The following is a 5,487-nucleotide window of genomic DNA, read 5'->3' as shown; positions in this document are numbered from 1 at the left end:
GCAGGTTCACCAGAGGGATACATTGGCTTAAAGGGATGTTACCTCAACTTGGCTTGTATTCCCTGGATTATAAAAGTTTGAGCGGTGATCTAATTGAGATGTTTAAGATTAAAAGTGGTGATACAGGAAAATTATTCCTTATGGTGGGGAGTCAAGAATGAGTGGGCATAATCTTAATATTAGAGCTTGGCTGTTTAGGAGGGAAATTTGGAAGAATTTTTTTTTTATATAAAAGAGATACACAAACTGTAGAAAACATGTGGAACTCATTCCTCCAATGGATGTTGGACAATGGAAGTTTTTAAAACAGAGCGATATATTTTATTGGCTAATGGAATAAGGGATTTGGAGAAAAGCTGGGAAAATAGAATTAATGGTGCAGATCAGCAATTATCTAATTGAAATGGTGTAGCTGGCAGAGGGGCCTCCCTCAGTTCCAAATGTTGTTCCCTCTGTCACTGTCAAACTTTTATCCTCCCTGGCAATAGTTAATGGAACTATGAGTTTTTAATCTGATTGGGTAGTTTATGATGTTAGTTTTGTCTCCAACTCTCACTGTCAGGTGCTATGGGCAGAGTCACAGCCTGCTTCTTTCTGATTAGTTTGTTCGTGCCCAATCAGTACGGAGGTTTCTGAGTCAACAGAATAAGTTTCTGGTTTAATGCAAATCAGAAACGGACACAGCTCATAGACTGAGAGACACAGTATCAGTACACGGAACTGTTTGCTGACTGAAAATTGACACTTCCAGGAAAAAGATTTTCCACAGACTTCTCCTAGGCTGTCGAGGGAAGCAACAATGATTGGTCTGATTGTGCTGGTCCTTCTGTGTGGTGGGGTCTCTGCTGGTGAGTACTGGGGTCTGTGATGGGCAGTGCCAATCTGGGTGCTGGGGCATTAACCCTTGGTAAGTGGGTAATGGGTTCTGAAAGGTTTTTAGTGCCAAGCTTGATATGGGGGTGGAGACAGAAACAGAGAGACCATGGTTGGGGGTGGACTGCAGGGTGGGGGGGGGGGGGGGGGGGGGGGTGGGGAGGTGGTTGCAGAAACAGCTTGGTTTCTGAGAGACTGGGGCACGGGGCTGGAGAGTGACCATAACAGGAGCAGGCTGTTCAGTCCTTAGAGCATATTCTGCCTCTCAAGTAGATCATGGCTGATCTGTACCACAACCCCACTTTCCATCTTTGTTCTCTCTGCCCTGATACCCTCTAACAAAAAATCTATTGCTGTCAGTTTTGAGAGTTTGAAGTGACTCCCAACATCCATAGCCTTTTGATGGAGTTCCAGATTTCCACTGCTCTATGAATAGAGTGTTTCCTGATTACATTCCTGAACAGCTTCATTAACTTTAAGATGATGTCATCTGGTTCTTGATTTAACCACCAGATAAAAAATTGTTTCTCTTGATCTACCCTATTGACTCCTTTTAACATTTTAAACTCCAATCATTTCCTCACATTGAACAACATCTGCCAGTTTTATCTGCTCTATTAATCCATCAATGTTCTTCAGCACTTTCCTGTCACTGTCCACACAATTTACTGTGCTACCTGACTTAGTGTTGTGAGCAAACTCAGATACACAAGTCCCTGGGGTGAAATTCGGGAATGGCGCCCCCACCTCACACTGTGTTCACAGCACAAGCTCAAATGCGGAGGAGCCTGGATTTTGGACCTCGGACCTCACCGTTCTGTAGTTTATGCTGGAGGAGGTCACACAGATTAGTGCCCCAGGTTCCAGCTAACGGATCAGGTTGGATCACAGTGGGTCTGGAGGAGGAATGGGTGGGGCTCAGAATGTGTGGCGTGGGGTTCAGTGGAGGATTGGGGAGAGAGAACACAGGCCATGGGAATACGATTTGGGGGGTCAGGAGGGTTCTGTGGGATTGGAGGTAGGGTATTGGTAGTTTGGAGATTCATGTCCTGATGTCTGTGTCAGTTTGGTGTTTTGGGCTTCAAGTCTGAATGTCTCCTCTCTGTGGTTTGGTGTTTTCTGTTTGATAAATTTATTCGAGTTCTTTGAGAATGGAACACGCAGGGTGGATAAAGCGGAGTCAGTAGATGTAGTGGAAATAGATTTTCAAAAGGCATTCAATAAAAGGTGCCACATAAAAAGGTTATTACAGAAGATAACAGCTCATGGTGTTGGGGGTAATGTACCAGCAGAGATAGAGATTGTCTAACTAACAGGAAACAGTCAGGATAAATGGGGCATTTTCAAGTTGGTAAATTATAACTGGTGGAATGCTACAGCATGGGACTGGGGCATCAACTATTTCCAATCTGTTTGAATGACTTGGTTGAAAGAGCCAAGTGTATTGTAACCAAACTTGGAGGATAGAAAGATAAATATGAAAGCAAGTAGTGAGGAGAAATCAAAGTCTCTGCAAAGATATATAGTTCAGTTAACTGAGCGGGCAAAAATTTGAAAAACTGAAGTTCCGAAGAAGGGTCACTGACCCGAAACGTTGACTCTGCTTCTCTTTCCACAGATGCTGCCAGACCTGCTGAGTGAATCCAGCATTTCTTGTTTTTGCTTCAGATTTCCAGCATCCGCAGTATTTTGCTTTTATTATTGCATTAGAAGCAGTTCAGAGAAGGTTAACTTGGCTGATTACTGGGATAGAGAGGTTGTCTTATGAGGAAAGGTTCAGCAGGTTGGGCTTATACTCATTGGAGTTTAAGATTGAGAGATGATCTTATTGAAACATAAGATTCTGAGGGGGCTTGATAGGGTAGATGCTGAGAGGATGTTTCCCCTCATGGGGAAATCTTGAGCTAGGGGGCAAAGTTCAGAATAAGGGGTCTCCCATTTAAGACAGAAATAAGGAGGAATTTCTTCTGGGGGTCATTAGTCTTTGGAATTCTCTACCTCAGAGAGCAGTGGAGGCTGGGTCATTGAATATATTCTAGGCAGAGTTAGATATTTTATCTACAAGGGAGTCAAGGGTGATGGGGGACAGCAGGAAAGTGGAGTTAAGGCCAGAATCAGATCAACCATGATTTTATTAAATGGCAGAGCAGGCTCGAGGGGCAGAATGGCCTACTCCTGTTCCAAGTTCAAATGTTCTTCTGTTTTGAGGGTTCATACCCTGATGTCTCAGTTTGCAGGGGGGTGGGGGGGGGGGGGGTGGCTGGGGTGGGCAGGTGCTGTTGGGTTTTGGGGTTCATGCGCTGAACCAGAACTGGACACAATACTCTAGTTGTGGCCTAGCCAGAGCTTTGTAAAGGTTCGGCATTACGTACCTGCTTTTGTACTCAGTACTTCTATTTATGAAGCCCAAAAGATGCCATATGCTTTGTTACCTGCTTTCTCAATATGTCCTGCCAAATGTAAGGATCTGTGTACATGGATCCCAAGGTCCCTCTGCCCTTGTACATTCTTCAGAACTGTGCCATGAATTCTACATTGTCTTTCCCCATCCCTTCTGCCAAAATGCATCACCTCACATTTCTCTCTATGAAATTCCATCTGCCACTTGCCTGCCCATTCTGCTAGCCTATCTGTTCTGTTGCAGTTGATTGGTATCATCCTCACTGTTTGCCGCACTTTCAAGTTTGGTATCATCAGCAAATTTTTGCTCTGTTTTCCAGTATCCATGTTATTTATATACATCAAAAAAGCAATAGTTCTAACACTGAACTTTGGGGAAGACCACTGCCTACCATCCCCCATTCTAAAAAAAAAACAACCATTTACTATGATGTGCTGCTTTCTGACCTCAAGCCAATTTTTAAAAAATTGAATCTCACACTGACTCTCCTATTTCATGAGCCTAAATGTTGTTAACCCGCCTTTTCTGTGGTACATTGTCAAACGATTTCCTAAAATCCATGTAGAAATATCCACTGCATTCCCTTTATCAAACTTCTATTTGATTTTTTTGATGTAACTGATTAGTCAGGCACGCTCTGCCTTTTGCAAATCTGTGCTGGCTTTCCTTAATTAATTCATACCTCTTCATGTGGCTGTTGGTTTTAGAAACAATAATTGGGGGGAAAAAATCTTATCCACCACTGCTATTAAACTAAATGACCTATTAGTAGGAGTGCCCTGACACCCTTTCTTGAATAACAGCATCACATTTGCCACTCTCCAATTCTCTGGCACTACCACTGTATTTAGGGAAGATTGGAAGATTATGGAAAGGGCTTCTGTTATCTTCACTCCCACTTCCTTTGGAAACCTGGGATACAAGCCCTCCAGAGCAGGTGACTTATCAATTAAGTCTAGCCAGCCTTTTCAGTACAGTAGGGGAGGCGGAGGCGTAGTGGTATTGTCACTGGACGAGTAACCCGGGGACCCAGTGTAATGCTCTGGGAACATGGGTTCAAATCCCACCACAGCAGAAGGTGGAATTTGAATTCAATTAATAACAATCTGGAATTAAAAGCTAGTCTAACGATGGCCATGAAACCATAGGTTTTTACAACAATTGACTATCTGGTTCACTAATATCCTTCAGAGAAGGAAAATCGGCTGTCCTTACCTGGTCTGGCCTACACGTGACTCCAAGCCCACAGCAATGTGGTTGCCCTCCGAGTGGCTTGCTGGGCCATTTCACTCAGTTGTATCTAACCACTACGAAAATCATTAAAAAAAAATGAAATGAAACCAGACAGACCACCCAGCATTGACCGAGGCATCGGAAACAACGGCAAACCCAGCCCTGTTGTTAGTAAGTCCTCCTTACTAACATCTGGGGGCTTGTGCCAAAGTTGGGAGAGCTGTCCCACAGACTAGTCAAGCAACAGTCTGACAGTCATACTCATGGAATCATACCTTACAATGTCCCACCAGCAGGACAGACCCACTGAGGTGATAGCATGGTGGTATACAGTATGGAGGGAGTTGCCCTGAGAGTCCTCAACATTGACTCTGGACAAGTCAGTACTCCATGTTGAACAGCACTTCAAGCATGGAGGGTGGCGAGGGCACAAAATGGACTCTGGGTGGGGGACTTCAATGTCCATCACCAAGAGTGGCTTGGTAGCACCACTACTGATCGAGTTGGCAGAGTCCTAAAGGACATATCTGCTCGACTGGGTCTGCGGCAGGTGGTGGGGGAAAAACAACAAGAGGGGAAAACATACCTGACCTCGTCCTCACCAAATCTGCCTGCCGCAGATGCATCTGTCCATGACAGTATTGGTAGGAATGACCTCTGCACAGTCCTTGGAGATGAAGTCCCACCTTCACATTGAGGATACCATCCATCGTGTTGTGTGGCACTACCACCGTGCTAAATGGGATAGATTTCTAACAGATCTCGCAATGCAAAACTGGGCATCCATGAGGCGCTGTGGGCCATCAGCAGAATTGTACTCAACCATAATCTCACCTCATGGCCAGGCATATCCCCCACTCTACCATTACCATCAAGCCAGGAGACCAACCCTGGTTCAAAGAAGAGTGGAGGAGGGCATGCCAGGAGCATCACCAGGCATACTGCAAAATGAGCTGTCAACCTGGTGAAGCTACAACACA

The 5,487-nt window shown here is 44.7% G+C and overlaps 1 pseudogene; it reads left to right on the top strand.

Moving 5' to 3' along the window:
* The first annotated feature begins 674 nt into the window (after positions 1-674).
* LOC137346265 (major histocompatibility complex class I-related gene protein-like) overlaps positions 675-5,487 on the top strand; it is a 119,467-nt pseudogene continuing 114,654 nt past the window's right edge.

Source organism: Heterodontus francisci, chromosome 29 (assembly GCF_036365525.1).
Source record: "Heterodontus francisci isolate sHetFra1 chromosome 29, sHetFra1.hap1, whole genome shotgun sequence".
In the NCBI taxonomy this organism is placed as follows: Eukaryota; Metazoa; Chordata; class Chondrichthyes; order Heterodontiformes; family Heterodontidae; genus Heterodontus; species Heterodontus francisci.
This window is presented reverse-complemented; position numbering and strand designations above follow the sequence as displayed.